At 42.7% G+C, this 17,500-nt stretch overlaps 1 protein-coding gene across 5 annotated transcripts in view; it reads left to right on the forward strand.

Moving 5' to 3' along the window:
• The window catches only part of LOC143040622 (teneurin-m-like), a 988,429-nt gene that overhangs the window by 811,723 nt on the left and 159,206 nt on the right, over positions 1-17,500 (forward strand). The gene's annotated exons all lie outside the window — the stretch shown is intronic.

Consider the following 17,500-nt stretch of genomic DNA (forward strand, 5'->3'; position numbering starts at 1 on the left):
AAATGAAGAGGGAGGAGGAGGAGGAGAGGAAAAAAAAGTTGAAAGGAGACGAAAAGGATTGACGGAAGGGATACAAAGCAAGCGAGCGAACGGAGAAAGAAAAGATAACTGATATTGTAGATGGCAGAAGACAAGGAGGGAGACAGAGTGCATAGGAGATAAATAATAAAGAAACGCCTGCAGGAAATAAAAAAAGAAGGAAGAAGACGAAAGAGGAAGCTGTGAAGAAGATAGAAAGAAGAGGAGGAGGATTGGAGGATGCAAATGAGGAGGAGGTAAAAGGAATTTAAGGATGGTGGAAAAAGGCAGAAAAGGAAAGAAAAAGGAGGAAGGAGAGGAAATGAATGATGTAAAAGGACGAGGAAAGAGAGGAAGAGGAGGAGGAGGAGGGAACAGGAAGAAGCTGGAAAGAGGAAGATAAAGGAAGGAAAATGGGAAGAGGTGAAAGCGGAGGAAGTGAAGAGAGATGAAGAGAAGAAGAAAAGGGATAGGAAGAGTCTGAAAGGAGGAAGGGAAGAAGAGGGAAATGAAGGAGGAAGAGGAAGCGGGGAGTGTAAGGAGGTTGGGAGGAGGAAGAAGTGGAGGTGGGAGGAAAAGTGGAGGATACAAAAGAAAATAAGTGGAGTAGGAGGAGGGTGGAAGGTGGAAGAGAGGAAGTGGGTGTGAGAGGAAGCGGGGAGTGTAAGGAGGTTGGGAGGAGGAAGAAGTGGAGTTGGGAGGAAAAATGGAGGATGCAAAAGAAAAGAAGTGGAGTAGGAGGAGGGTGGAAGGTGGAAGAGAGGAAGTGGATGTGTGAGGAAAATTAAAGAAAGAAAAGGTGGAGGAGAATCGAAAACTAGACGCTGGGGGAAATACAGTCAGCCCAATTATGAATGACGTCATTATGTATATCTATTTTGGCTGTCGTCAAGTGATTTTGTCAAAATAAGGAGAGAAAGTTTGCTCGCTATGAAAAGGAATTGTAAAATTGTGAATGATGGGAATGAGAAGAAGCGAGGAGAATCGTGAGAAAGAAATGATACGGAGATGAAAAAGAGAAATATAGAATTGCCAAGAGCCTTTGTTGCCTAAGGTTCCCCATCAGTTAGATAAAATGTTTTCGTTTCAGCCAGAATAAAGTCATGAATGTATACCACGTGACCAAACTAAACCAAAGAGAAAACGGGAATATATATATATATATATATATATATATATATATATATATATATATATATATATATATATATATATATATATGTTATAGGAGGAGAAATAGACTGCAAGGAACGACAGAAAGAATTCCTGGAGCTAAAGTAATCCAGAATCAAAATGGCGAAACTGGAAAAGAGATGATAATAGTGGAGAAAAGAGGAAGAGAAAGAGAAATTACGAAGAAAGAGAGAGAGAAAGAGAAACTACGAAGAGGAGAAAATATTCGTCGACTTAAAAACAAAACAAAAAGAAAAACAAAAAAACTGAAAAGGAAAACGAAGACATGGAGGTGAGACTATAGTTTTACCGAAAGGAGATCCAAAAGAAAGTTTTTTTTTTTTCTTTTTCTTCTTTCCCCTCACCTACTCTCTACGTCCCCTCTTCTACCCCGATCGCAACCACCTCCAACCTACCTCATCCTCCTTTACCTAACCTATTCTCTCCCTACCCAGCCTCAAACTCCTCCTCCTCCTCCTCCTCCTCCTCCTCCTCCTCCTCCTCCTCCTCCTCCTATCGTCCTCCTCCTCCTCTTCCTCTTCCTCCTCCCTACGTTCCCTCTTCTACCCCGATCGCAACCACTTCCAACTTACCTCATCCTCCTTTACCCAACCTATTCTCTCCCAAACTCGTCCTCCTCCTCCTCCTCTTCCTCTTCCTCTTCCTCCTCCTCCCTCATCTTTCCTGCTTGTATTTATGGCCACAGTTCTGCAAGTGCTTAATTGCCGCACGCACGTGTGGCGGTGGTGAAAGAGAGAAAGGACTGTGTGTGTGTGTGTGTGTGTGTGTGTGTGTGTGTGTGTGTGTGTGTGTGTGTGTGTGTGTGTGTTTACATGTGTGTATGTGTGTTTATGTGTGTGTATGTGTGTTTCCGTGTGTATGTGTGTGTGTCTTTATGTATGTGTGTTTACGTGTGTATGTGTGTGCGTGCGTGTATGTGTATATGTGTGTGTTTACATGTGTGTATGCGTTTACGTGGGTGTGTATGTGTGTTTACGTGTGTATATATGTGTGCGTGTATATATGTGTGTGCGTGTGTACGCGTTTGTTTGTGTGTACACATAGGTGTCCTTCAGGTGCCGAGACCTGAAGCCTCAGCCGGTGTCAGGACGTGAAAGTGAGCATCGACCGGGTCTAGGGGGGAGGGGGAGGGGGGAGGGGGGAGGGGGGGAGGGTACAATGGAACGGTAACAAGCTGTCGACCACTCTATACCAGAAGGTATCATACCACGGACAGAAAAATCTCGAAAAAAAATGTACGTTTCCATGCATACTCGTATGATATAAAAGAGAGTGAGAGAGAGAAAGAGTGAGAGAGAGAGAGAGAGGGAGAGGGAGAGAGAAAGGTAGAGAGAGATGAAACTACTCAACTCAAAAATTTCCTTAAAAGTTTTCATCTCTAACTCAAAAACTTACACATTCCTGCAAATCCTCGTTTGTATATATTAAACGCGAACGACAAGAACGTGAATATTCCTAAAAAAACAAAAAAACAAAAAAACTCGCATATACATGATACTCCAAAACAAAAAATACGTGCAAAGCTTACATGACAAACGAAAACGTATACATTCCACCAAAACATCATAAAATCACATACATGAATATACACGTTCCTCCAAAAATGAAACGGTCAAATCATGATCAAGAGGTAAAGAGTTACTATATGTACTCTTGTACACATAGCATACGAAGTACATAAAAACATACGGTCCTCCAAAACATCAAATGTACACATTGTACATAAAGTACATAAACTCATACGTTCCTCCAAACCAACAAATGTACACAAAGGATTACAAAGGCAAAGCATGCCGACAGGAGACCTTTTGATCCATATCTAGGTCGGATGCAAAAAAAAAAAAAAAAAAAAAAAAAAAAAAAAAAAAAATAATAAAAAAAAAAAAAAAATCATATTAATAATAAATTAAAACTATAACAATGTAAATAACAATTAAAATACATAAATAAATGCATTGGTATAGTTGAATAACAAACAAACAGGTAAATAGTAAATGATAATAAATTGACATATAACTAATAATAAATGAAAACCAGACAGACAAATTATAACAAAACAAAAACAAATAATATAACATAAATTATAATAATTACAGCATCTTACTTAGGTATTTATCTAAATGATTCTTAAAGCTTCGAACTGAACTACATTGCACTACCTGTGCAGGAAGTTTATTCCATTCATTAACTACACGGTTGGCAAAGTTGTTTCTACCTACTTCCAAATTGAATCTATTTCCGGACAGTTTGAGACCATTGTTTCTTGTCTGATTCTCATTCAATGTGAAAATTTTGTCACTTTTGATGTTGTCAATTCCCTTTAAAATCTTAAAGACCTGTATCAAGTCACCTCTGAGTCTACGCTTTTTTAGGGGAAACAGATTCATGTGCTTAAGTCGATTTTCGTATGATTTATTTTTGATATTTGGAATCAGTTTTGTGGCTCGCCGTTGTACCTTTTCCAGTCTGTCAATGTCTTTAATGAGATTCGGTGACCATACGGAAACAGCATATTCCAAATGTGGACGAACTAACGATTTATATAGCTTGTTAATGAGTGATGGACTTTTGAAATCAAAAGATCGCGCAATCAATCCCAGAATCTTATTTGCTTTCTCAGAGGCTGAAATACACTGCTTGGATGATTTGAGGTCGTTACTGATAATTACGCCGAGATCTTTTTCACTATCCACTTTTGTTAACGAATTTCCAAATAACTTGTAATCGTACTTACTGTTATTTTTACCTATGTGCATTACCTTGCATTTACTTGTGTTAAATTTCATTAGCCACTTTTCAGACCATTGCTGTAATTTATCTAAATCTTCTTGAATATCTAATTGGTTTGAGTGATCATTTGCCACTCCGCACAGTTTTGTATCATCAGCAAAATTTGGAAACAGTAGATTTTAGTCCATTGTCTATATCATTTATATATACTATGAATAGAAGTGGCCCAAGAACGGAACCCTGAGGAACTCCACTTGCAACATTTTTCCATCCAGAAGTTTTTCCATTTAAAACAACTCTCTGTTTTCGACCTTTCAACCAATTACTAGTCCAACCTAATAGGCTACCACTTATTCCATGCAAAGCTAATTTAGTAAGTCTTTCGTGTGGGACGGTATCAAAAGCTTTTGCAAAGTCTAGATATATTAAATCTATATTGTTTCTTTTGTCATAATTCGAGATAACTGTGTTGTAGAATTCGAGTAAGTTAGTCACGCAAAGAACGTTTCCGTCTGAAAACCATGCTGGCTATCATTTATCAAACGGTTACTTTCTAAATGATATTCGATATCATCTCTGATGATAGTTTCCATTATTTTTTCCTACGATCGAAGTCAAACTTATAGGCCTATAGTTATTTGGTTTCTTTTTGTCACCTTTTTTGAATATGGGAGTAACGTTAGCTAGCTTCCATTCTCTTGGGACATCTCCGGATATGATGGATTTCTTGAAAATAATTTCTAATGGAACAACAATCTCATTTTTCATTTCCTTTAAGATTCTTGGATGCCAACCGTCAGGCCCTGGTGTTTTGTTAACTTTGAGTTTGTCTATACACCTTTTAATTTTTTTCTTTTGTTATATTTACCGTAGTGAGTAAGTTTACCCCAGACTTTTCACAGGTTTCAGTTTGGAATTCACTTTGAGGTGTTTCGTTTACGAATACCGAGCTAAAATAATTGTTTAAGAGATTACACATTCCTTCATTTGAATATTCAAGTTGACCGTCAGCAGATAATAGTGGACCAATGTGATTCCTAACAACCTTTTTATCTCTAATGTAACTATAGAATTCTTTGGGATTCTCTTTGGATTTCTCAGCGATGTTCATTTCGTATTGTCGTTTTCTTTTTCTTATTGTCTTTTTTAAATCTCTCTGTATTGATACATAACTTTCATAGTCATTAGATGCACCCGAGCACTTATATTTCTTATAAGCCTGTCTCTTTTTAGCAATACTTTTTTCAGTTTCTTTGTCGAGCCACTTTGGGCGAGCCTGATTTGGGGGACGTCTGTCCTTAAAAGGAATGTAAGTTTGAATCATCTTAGTGAGCGTATTTTGAAATATTTCCCACATCTGATCTACAGGCCTTTCGTTTAATTTTTCCTCCCAATCTGTAAGCTGAAGCTCCTGACGTAGTTCTATGAACTGAGCTTTACTGAAATCGGGTATTTTAGAAGCACAAGTATCTATTCTAAAATTGTTTAGGAGTTTGAATCTGACTAAGTTGTGATCGCTATTTGCAACAGATTCACCGACTTCTACATCAGTTGCCATGCTTTCGCGGCTAGTGATCAATAAATCGAGTATGTTTCCATATCTTGTGGGCTCTTTTACATGCTGAATTAAGTAATTGTCACCAAGAAAATCAATCAAGCGACTACCTATATGGCCATGTTCAAGGGTCATCCAATCAATGTCAGTAAAATTGAAATCACCCATTATCAATAAATCCCGGTTGCAGAAACTAGACAGTTCTTGAAATAACAGTTTGTCGTCTGCTAATGATAATGTCTTTGGCCTATATATTACACCTATATTCATTTTTTGTCCATTTGTTTGGGTTAACTCAACCCACAAACTGTCATATGCATCCTGTTTCACTTTCTCTAAAACACAAGCATGAACATTGTTTTTAACGTACAATAGAACACCCCCACCTTTCTTGTGGTTTCTATCCTGATGAAAGTGTTTAAATCCCGCAATATTAAATTCAGCTTCGAACTCTGTACCATTTAACCATGTCTCAGTTATTCCTATCATATCGAGATTTTCGCTTTTGACATACGCCTGTATTTCTTGAAATTTGTTCCTAATACTACGAGCATTAAAGTACATAGTTTTAAGAAACTCCTGATTATTTCTTTTTGACACATTTTGAGTTTCAATATCATGTCTTATATTATCATTTTGTTTTTTATTTATGCCTTGCTCTATATTATTATTATTTGGTCCTTCATTGACATTCAATGCCTCATTAACATTTCTCCTATCAAAATTAACATTTCCCCCATCACGGACATCTGGTCGATTACGGTCATCCGATCTATTTTGTACATTTTGTCCCCCTACGTCACCGTGATTCACGCCGGCCTCCCGTCGTTCAGTGACATTATGTCCGGCATCCCTTTCTAAAATTATATTTTGTCCTCCAGTGACATTATATCCTACCGTGATATTTTTTCCTCCACTATAATTACATCCCATCGTGATCTTTTGTCTTCCACTGTCATTACATCCTATCTTGATATTTTGGCCTTCATTGACATTCTGTCATTGTACATGAAGTACATAAAAACATACGGTCCTCCAAAACATCAAATGTACACATTGTACATAAAGTACATAAACTCATACGTTCCTCCAAAATACCAAGAGTGCATATCACACATGAAGGACAAGACCATACACATTCCTTCAAAACCATCAAACCATCTTATGAAGGACGATGACGCAGACACCCGTGCCAAACCTGACACGTACAAACCATACAAGCCTTTATGGTGAGCCAGAAATTCCTTTGGGTAATTAGGCTCTCAGCCTAAGATGAACCCACGGAATCACAGAGGACCTTTTCGGAAATGAGTAAAATCCTCGGGAGTTAGTTGAGAGAGGTCCTCTAAGATGGGTAATACATCTCGGTAATGACGGGTGGGTAATATGGGTAATGGTGAGTGGGTAATACATCACGGTAATGACGGATGGGTAATATGGGTAATGACGAGTGGGTAATACATCTCGGTAATGACGAGTGGGTAATATGGGTAAAGACGGGTGGGTAATATGGGTAATGACGAGTGGGTAATATGGGTAATGACAAGTGGGTAATATGGGTAATGACGAGTGGGTAATACATCTCGGTAATGACGAGTGGGTAATATAGGTAATGATGAGTGGGTAATACATCTCGGTAATGACGGCTGGGTAATATGGGTAATGACGAGTGGGTAATACATCTCGGTAATGACGGGTGGGTAATATGGGTAATGACGGGTGGGTAATACATCTCGGTAATGACGAGTGGGTAATATGGGTATGTAACACAATACCAAAGCCTCTCTATTTAGGGTCCATACCAACAGCTAACGATAGATTGTGAATGTCTGACGACGCTGAAGCCGCCTCCAGGAGTCTGGTGAACAGAAATACATAAAGAAGGTTGAGAACCCCTTCTTGAGATACATACATACATACATACATACATATATATACCAAAGGCTTTTTCCCCCTTACACGGGGGGGTAGCCAAAAAAAAAAGGCATAGAAACCACTCCCACCCATTCCATTTCCTATATATTCCACTCCCCTCCACCCTCCTCCCTCCCTCTTATCTTGGCACCTCCTGGATGACGGGTCATCCCTGCATCCTGTCCACTGCCCTGGGTCAAAGAGATAAATCCCAATAACCGTCCCGACGCCCAAGAAGGAGAAAGAGGAACATGACCTTCTTCGTGAAGTTCGAGTCTTGTGTTGTTGTTGAGGCCAGCGCAAGATGATTGTATTCGTTCAAGATATGAATCTTCATCTCGCAAATGTCCCGACCCATCGACGCGCCGGTCAGGCCCAGGAAGATCCAAGTTCCAACTGAACACAACAGAATATCCGAAATTTTGACTCACCCATTGGGGCTGAAATCCAAGAAGGAAGAACGGGACCAGAAGCGAAGACGACGCCAATGGTAGACCCACGACAGGACCATCGCGAGCTCCTCAAAAAGGGAAAAAAAAAAAGGATGAAATTTCCAAACTCCTGCAAATTCCGTTAGCCGCCCTCAAAGCAGTGTCGCGGAATGCAGGCAAGAAAAATGGACACATCGCGAAAAAGACACATCGCGAAAAAGCGGAAGACCGTGCAAAGAGGGCCAATACCAGAGCACTTAGCGCTCATCAGCTTAATCAAAATGGAATCTGGAGCCACGAGGAATACTCCTACGAATCTGTCCACCCGCCCACCCGCCCACTATCTCACACACACACACACACACACACACACACACACACACACACACACACACACACACACACACACACACACACACACACACACACACACACACAAGGCTGAAATAATTTCAGTATCGCTGCGCTGCGAGTCGTTACTCCAACTCTCATGGGCGGGGAGTTGGGGAGTGTGTGTGTAAGGTGAATTACCCACAGGTTGGTCATATATGAGCTATGAGCTCTCTTCCGGGAAAGAGTCCAACACGTGATCCAAGACCATGGTGAATCAAACACACACACCATTCATGTGTCCATCACACATTCATACACACACAAACACACACAGACACTACTGACAATAACACTAAAAATAAAAATAAAACTAACACTACTAACGCTAAACTAACACTAACAATCTCTCTCTCTCTCTCTCTCTCTCTCTCTCTCTCTCTCTCTCTCTCTCTCTCTCTCTCTCTCTCTCTCTCTCTCTCTCTCTCTCTCTCTCTCTCTCTCTCTCTCTCTCTCTCTCTCAACCTCTCTCTCTCTCTCTCTCTCTCTCTCTCTCTCTCTCTCTCTCTCTCTCTCTCTCTCTCTCTCTCTCTCTCTCTCCCTCTCTCAACTTCCCCTACCTCCGCGCCACCCTCCTTTTCGGACACATACGCACACGCAAAAAAAAAACGTACATGTAGACACAAATGTGTACACGCACACCCACACCCACGCACGCTTTCGTCTTGCGCACAATGCTGTGAACAAACACGTATACATCCGAAACCCCTTTGTTATATATAATGCGCTTTGTCCTGAAATAAGATCAACGAGTCGTTTGACATGGCGGCGGCGTCGTTCTCGTCCTCCTCCTCCTCTGGCACTTTGCCGCCCCGTTGGAGGACAGTGGGGAGGAGGGAAGAGGGAGGGAGGGAGGGGAGATGGAGAGAGGGAAGGAATTAGGGGAGAGGGAGAGAAGGAAGGAAGTGGGGGAGAGGGATGGAGGGAGGGAGGTAAGGAGGGGAGATGGAGAGAGGGAAGGAAGTAGGGGAGAGGGAGGGAGGGAGGGAAGTGGGGGAGAGGGAAGGAGGGAAGTGGAGGAGAGGGAGAGAGAGGAGGGGAGATGGAGGTAGGGAGGGAAGAAGGGTAGAGTGATGGAGGAAGGGAGGACAGGATGAGGGGGTGAGGGAGTGAGGAAAATGGGGAGAGGGAGGAAAGTGGGGGAGAAGGAGGGAGGGAAATGGGGGAGAGGGAGGGAGGGAAGTGGGCGAGAGGGAGAGGGAGGGGAGGGATGAAGGATAAGGGAGGGAGGAAGGTCGAGTAAGGGTGGGAGGGAAGGAGGAAGGGAAGAGGGGTGAGGGATGGAGAAAGGGAGGAAGGGAAGAGGGAGGGAGGGAGGGAAGGAGGGAGAATGATGGAGGGAGGAGAGGAGGGTAACGGAGGGAGGGATGAGGGGGTGTCACGGAGATGAACATAATAGGCTAACAATAGTCGGAATAGAATTAGAAATACCAACAGGTACGAACAGGACAGAGAGGTTCTGAAAGATTATCGTAAAGATTCCCCAAGACTTTCTACATGTACTTCCTCTAACGTGACACCGAATACTGAATAGCAATATATTAATCCTAATTGAACATGTATTACTACTGCAATTGATATTACGAAACCGTTCAATTCATAATGACCTTATTTAGCACACGCATCAACGTCACAAGCAATTTACAATGATAGGAATATGTAGGAATAAAAATCCAGTTACTTTAATGTTAACTAATTTTAAACTCCAACAGTCTATGTACCCCTGGGTTAAGAAAATCCTAGGTTAGGGAACAGGGTTAACGAAGTTAGAAGGCTAATCTAAGTTAACCTCTTTGGTGCCAGAGGAGAGTGGAAATATTCCCTCATGCAACATAAAATCCAAATCAAGTAAAAACTCAAAGTATTTGTCGAGGTGATGATGTTTGACCCATTTTGAATCCTCATGATCCTCTATAGTAAAACTTCAATGCTACAGAATAAGAAATAATTCCGAATCTCAAGAATGTCAAAATGTACAGTAAAATGTACATTTGGTAAAACGCAAAACAATTATATAGAATGAAAACCCTTCCCATGATTACATGAAATTAGGAGAGTAATATATTATATATATATATATATATATATATATATATATATATATGTATATATATATATGTATATATAATTTGAAATATCTCTATCATTATGATTATTATTATTATTATATGAAGTATCAACTTTATCATAACCACTACATCAGATATTTTGTTAATGGTTTTCTCCGTAATATTGTTATTGTCTCCGTTGCTATTGTCAGCAGCTGCCGTTATCTCCAATTCCAGTAATGGCTCCACTAATAAGACCCCCGGCCACCAGATGCACTTACTCCCCCCCCACCCCCCCTTACCCACTTCCGACCCACTCAACGCTTCCGCCAATGACAAGCACAGTGAAAGAACTGACCCTAATTCACACGATATAACCCAATTCGACTTCGCATTAATCCCATCGACCACAGCCACCACCGCCGTCGTTCGGGAGCTTTCCTCGGCAAACCTAATAACCGTGAGGACCACTTAGTTCCTCGAAGTCACGACCGCAGACCCTCCGGAGGCGAGTTCGGCGACACCACTTCGGCAGGCGGTTCCTGAAGGCGGAGCATCGGGCGGTTTGTGTTTCACTTCTTGGTCGCGAGAGAGTCCTGCCGAGTTCGAACTTCTACAGGAGAGGTCCCTTAGTCAGCGTAAAGTGAGTCTTTTATCTACTTCGGTGTACGGAGCCGGAGTCTTGCAAGCCGGTGTTCTCGATATTCATGAGATGTGGTCCGCATTGCCTCTGCTATGACTACTATCAATACACGTCGTGTACCTACCGATATTATCACTGGTGTCGGTAATACCACCGTCAATGGTACCATCGTCACAACTACTCTCATTACTACTGCTGGTACTACCCGTACTGTTAGTGCTACTTCCGTCAGTGTTATTACAAGTGAAAGAGCTACTACAGAAGGGGGACAGTAAATGGATGTTGGATGTGTGAAGGACGTGTGTATATGACTTGACGCGCCTTCCTCCCTTTATAAGAGGGAAAGGGCCTTTTGGTACATGTAAGTGCTAGTATTACTACCATTACGACTGTCATTACTAGTAGTTGTAGCCTTGGTAGTAAAGTAGTCCTTTGACCCCTGGTGATGTTGTCGCCGCGCGCGCAACGTGCGTGCACAGCGGAGGGATTCCATGATGGGTGTTGGTTTATGGAAAGGGGTTTGTGACTGGATCCTGGAAGCCGGGACTTCAGTGCGAGCCCTCCCATTCTGCAGCTTGTTAATTGCTGTGCTGCTGCTGCTCCTGCCGTTGTTCTTGCTATTCATGTTCCTGTTGTTGTTTACAACACGTTACAATGAATTTAATACCAACAGGAAGACCTCAGCGTGGACAGACGCAGGAAAAGTGATAGTAAGATGAAATGAAACAAATAAACAAGTTATACAAGAAGGGAATTAAGCAAGCAAACAAATAAACTAAATGATGTATATTACTAAGTTATTTACCCGACTGAATCTTAAAACATTGAACTGCTGTTATCGTAGTTTCTGTTGCTACTGCATTTACTGTTTGTTGCTGTTCCTGGTATTACGGTTGTTAATTCTCCCGTTTCTGTTGTTACTGTTGCTTCTGCCGCTGTTCCCTGTCTTGGTCCTCGTGCCTCTGCCTCATGGAGGGCACCGAGTTCTCTTCCTCGCTTCTTTGAATCAGAGAGAGAGTCTGTGGTTTCCAGGCAGATTCCGAAGAAAGAATCCGCCAGATCATCAAAATCGGGAGAAGGAGGAGGAGGAAGAGGAGGAGAGAAGGTGATGGTGGAGGAGGAGGTGGAGGGGGAATAAAAGGATGAGAAATAAGTAGAAAAGGAAGTGGAAGAAGAAAAGGAGAAGGTGGGAGTGGAGATGGACAAGAAGGTTGAGGAAGTGGAAGAATAGGAAGAGTAAGTGGACGAAGAGGATTTTCGCACTATATATCCTGTGGGCCTAGGAATCCGTTCGGGATCCTTCGACGAGTGTTCTAAGGTCACCTAGAGCCTCTTTCTCTATAAGTAAAGAACAAGAACCGGCCAAGACACACTCATCAATTGTCCTCTTCTTTGAATCTCTCTTAACACCCTGCCATTACCACCCTAACCCGCCCCACACACAACCTCTGGACACATAGTCCTTATCCACAGTACGCATATACTCAGCCCCCACATCACTTCCCCACAATTGAAGTCTCCATCCTCAGCTCCAACAGTTAGTCTTTATCCCTTCGCTCTTTATCCTACTTCCTCATTTTGATCTCCCCAAATTACTCCTTTCGCTCACGCTCTCTCTCTCTCTCTCTCTCTCTCTCTCTCTCTCTCTCTCTCTCTCTCTCTCTCTCTCTCTCTCTCTCTCTCTCTCTCTCTCTCTCTCTCTCTCTTTTCTCGTCTGTCTATCTCTCGATCTGTATAGATGCACCAACGTATTAATGTCACACTCGCTGTCACCCATACTCACCCTCAGCCTTATTCTTTCCCTCACTCTCGCCCTCTTTCCCTCTCCATCACCATTGCCCTCACTCTCACCCTCACACTCACTCTCACACTCACTCACACTCTATTCCCCCACCCTGGACCGCATCACCAGATATGTAAACGAGGCTGGTGTTGTCGATAGGTTCTGTGGCTGTGGGGGCTGTCGATGGGTCCTGCGGTGGTGGCTGGGGCTGTCGATAGTAGCGGCGGCGGCGGTGGCGGCTGAGGAGGAGGCGGAGGAGGCTGGCTAGAGGCGCCGTGTCGAGCGTCCTGATGTCTTTACCGATAAAGTCACTATGGCCACCGCCCGTATTAGTTCTCCAGCACCCGTCTCCTCTTTCTCCTCCTCCTCTTCCTCTTCTTCCTCCTCTTCCTCTTCTTGCTCTTCTTCCTCCTCTTCCTCTTCTTGCTCTTCCCCTTCTTCCTAATCTTCCTCCTGCTCCCTTTATCCTCTCCTCCTCTTCTTCCTCCTCTTCTTATTCCTGCTCTTCCCCTTCTTCCTACTTACCCTATACTCCCTCTATCCTCTTCCTCCTCTTCCCCTTCCTGCTCTTCCCCTTCTTCCTACTCTTCCTCCTGCTCCCTCTATCCCCTCCTCTTCCTCCTCCTCCTCCTCTTCCTCCTTGGATAGAAGCTCTGGTTATCGGCAACAAGATGCGATTCCTTCATCATCATCATCCTACTCCTCTTCCTCTTCCTCCTGCTTCTCATCTTGCTTCCCTTCCTGATTCTCTTCCTCTTCTACACTTCCTCCTGTTTTTTTTTCTGTTCCTCCTACTACTCTTCTTCCTATTCCTCCTGTTCTTGCCCACTTTTCCTCCTGTTCTTCCTCCTGTTCTTCTTCCTCCTCCTTCTGCCGCTCTTGCTCTTCTTCCTTGTCTTCCTCTTTCTCATCATCATTCTCCCCATCCTCATCCTTCTTCTTTTCCTCATCCCTCTCCTTCCTTCTCCTCTTCTTTCTCTCCTCCTCCACCTCCTTATCCTCTTTCTCCTTCTCTTTCTGCTCTTCCTGCTCTTCCTCCTTGCTCTAACTTACTTGGTCTGTCTCTTCTTCCTTTTCCTCTTCCTCTTCCTCTTCCTATTCCTTTTTACCCTCCTCTACCTCTCCATCTTCCATTTCCTCTTCCTCTTCTTCTTTTCCTCTTCCTCTTTCTCTTCCTCTTCCTATTCCTACTCCTCTTCCTCCTTCCCTTCCTCTTCCTTTTTCTCTTCCTCTTCCTATTCTTACTCCTCCTCCTCCTTCCCTTCCTCTTCCATTTCCATTTCCTCTTCCTCTTCCTCCTCTACCTCTTCCTCTTCACCCTCTCTTCCGTTTCCTTTCCCTCGTCCTCTTTCACTTCCTCTCCCTCCTCTTCTTCCTCCTCCTCCCCTTCCTCTTCTTTAACCCCTTTCGCCGTATGAAGCCATTGACTACATTTTTTTATGCAGTCAGTATTTCAAGGACATTAGTGGCTTTCTATGGACCAAAGTCACTCGTCAATCTTTCGTGTCTGCAGACTTTCATCACTCGGGAATGAGTGGGGGTCACTTCTAACTAACTCCTACAGTTAGCAGTTAGCAGAATCCCGTTTTGCTGACCTCTTTAGATCTACTGAACTACGGTACGTCTCCAAGGATTATAGTACTGAGTATTGTTGATAAAGTATCCTCCTCTTTATATTCCCCTTCTTCTTCCTCTTCCTCCTCCTCTTCCTATACCTCATCTTTCTGTTCCTATGCCTCCTCTTTTGTTTCACCTTTCTATTCCTCTTCTTCCTCTTTCTATTACTCTTCTTCCACTTTCTATTCTCCTTCTTCCTCTTCCTATTCTCCTTCTATTCTCACCCTATTCTTCCTCCTCCTCCTCCTCCTCCCCACCTTAGTCCTCCTCCTCCTCCTCCCCACCTTAGTACTCCTCCTCCTCCTCCTCCTCCTCCTTTATCTCATCCTCCTCTTACTCCTCTTCCTCCTCCTCATTCTAATCGCCTTCCCCTTCTTCCCCGCCTCCTCCTCCTCATCCTCCTTTATCTCATCCTCCTCTTACTCCTCTTCCTCCTCCTCATTCTAATCGCCTTCCCCTTCTTCGCCGCCCCTTTCTCCTTTCCCTGTTCCCAGTGTCCTCCCGCCGTAGATCGGTCACAGTTTCCATTCCTTCCATTGGTCTCTGCTTGAGACCTGTGACCATATTTCCCAGCCATTTGGAGGACTTGTCTGCTGCAAGGGCAACTCTCGCCATTTTGTCTTCATACTCCTCCTGCCCCTCCTCCTCCTCCTCCTCCTCCTCCTCCTCCTCCTCCTCCTCGTGCTTCTCCTCTTCCCCTTCCTCCTTCTCCTACTACTACTCCTCCCCCCTCGTCCTTCTCCTCCTCATCCTCTTCCTCTTCCACCTCCTCCTCCTCCTCCTCCTCTTCCTCCTCGTGCTTCTCCTATTCCTCTTCCACATCCTCCTCCTCCTCCTCCTCCTCCTCCTCCTCGTCCTCCTCCTCGACCTCCTCTCTCTCCTCCAAATGTGATTATCGGCGTAGTAGAGACTAATGGCACGAAGAAAACGGTGGTACAGATAGATGACCGGAAGAAGAAGAAGAGGCAGAACTTTACCAAAAGGGAATCACGCGAATAATGTATAGGACCGATAGAGAGAAAGAGAGAGAGATGAAGAGAAGGAGAGAGAAAGAGAGAGAGATAAAGAGAAGGAGAGAGAGAGAGAGAGAGAGAATCCTTGGGAGGACAATATCGTACTTAAAAGGTGGAGTCATGAATGTGATAAAGTACAGATTTAAGGAAGAAAACAGCGGAGCGATGGGATAGCACATGTTAAGAATGAATTTTTTTGTGGATTTTTTCTTTTCTTTTTTCTTCTTTAGGAGATTTTTATTGAATTTATTTAGTGGAGGTATTCTGTTGGATTTTTTTTTTTTTTTTTTTTTTTTTAGATTAATCTTAAGTCATAAAATATTGAATCCAGAAAACATGCAGTCAATACCACATTCGGAGAGAGGGAGAGTGAGAGACCGAGAGAGAGAGAGAGAGAGAGAGAGGGAGAAAGAGAGGGGGGGGATGGAGTGAGAGAGAAAGAAAGAGAGAGAAGAAATGAAAGAGAGAGAGGGAGGGAGAGGGTAAGAGAGAGGGAGAGACCGAGAAAAAGAGAGTGAAAGAGAGAGAGAGAGAGAGAGAGAGAGAGAGAGAGAGAGGGATGGATTGAGAGAGAAAGAGAAGGAATGAAAGAGAGAGAGGGAGGGAGAGGGCAAGAGAGAGAAAGATAGAGAGACAGATAAGGTTAAACGAAGTTAGATAAAAAACGATGGGTGGGGGGAGAACGTCTAAAAGGTGAAGATGATAGAAAACGGGAGTAAATAAAACGATGCTGAAGAGGGGAAACATAAAAAAAAATCGTAAATAAAACGAGCGGACGAATGGTAGACGTGAGGAAACAAGCCAGATACAGCAAATAGACATTTATATGTGAATTTCTCTTCCTTTGCGAGGAAGGAACAAAGTAGAAAAAATCAACTAAATTGAAGGTTTTAAAGTAAAGGAAAGGGGAATAATTTGACCAGGATTGCCACAGTAGAATATATGAAATGGTGGTAGACAGACTGAGAATAAAAAAACAAAAGCAAAAACAAAAAAATGCGTAGAAAAAGAAAATGGAGAATAAGTAAAACAGAACATGGTTGATATTTTTTCATACTAAAAGTTTGTACATGCGAAAACAAAGTTATTTTGATACATCTAAAAATAGGGTTCTTCTGAAGACGACTTAATATTTGTGACGTGGGTAGACTTAGAATAGAAACACTAAGGAAACCAGACAGATATAAACTATTTCGTAAAGGCATGAAAGTCAGCAAAAACAATACGAAATTGAGAGTATAAAAGAGAGGAATGTAGAGAATGCTAAGTGCATAAGATAGAGGAACCTAGAAAAGAGAGAACAGAGAAGAATCTAAAATAGGTGAATTGTATAAAGAAAACGTTCACAGAAGAGAAATATAAAGAAGTAGAGTGTAGAAAAAAGTATAGAGGAAGTTTAGGGTATAGAAAATGGACATATAGAGATAGTGTTGTATGTGTATGAAATGAAAGTATGAAGAAAACAAGGAGTATAGGAAAGGAGAAATTTAGATCTATAGTCTGATCAAGACTGGGATATAAAATATACCGTATACAGAACAATGTAGCGTGTGAAATCAAATCAGGTCTACAGCATTTTCAGGAAAGAAAAATAGAAGAAGTGTAGTGTATGCAGAGAGAAATTGAGAAGAGATATAGCATATATAGGAGATTTATGTGAAGTACAAAAGATACAAAGGAAGGGTTGTGGTTGGGATTTAACAATAGTAACACAAGGCAGGTGTCCTTAGTAAGACTGGAATGAAAGCTTAGGATTCTAAAGGAATAAGGAACATGGAACAAGTCATTCAAGATGCATAGCAGGAGAGATGGGGTAGGGGTTGGGGGGTTTTGGGGGGCTGGGGCGCTGGGGGGGGCAGGAACATTCCTTCGTCAACTTATGACAAAGCCAGCGTCAGTAGTATGACTCTCACTCTCTAACTCTCTCATTCTCTCACTCCCTTACTGTCTCACTCTGTCACTCTGTCACGCTATCACTCCCTTGCTTTCTCATTTTCTCCCCTTCTCTCTTCCTCTCTCTCTCTCTCTCCCTCTCTCTTTCTCCCCTTCTCTCTCTCTCCCTCTCTCCCTTCCTCTCTCTCTCTCTCTCTCTCTCTCTCTCCCTCTCTTTCTCTCTTTCTCTCTCTCTCTCCCTCTCCCTCCCTCTCTCTCTTCCTATTCTCCT

The sequence above is a fragment of the Oratosquilla oratoria genome, chromosome 29 (assembly GCF_046742065.1).
Source record: "Oratosquilla oratoria isolate Oo_2021 chromosome 29, ASM4674206v1, whole genome shotgun sequence".
In the NCBI taxonomy this organism is placed as follows: Eukaryota; Metazoa; Arthropoda; class Malacostraca; order Stomatopoda; family Squillidae; genus Oratosquilla; species Oratosquilla oratoria.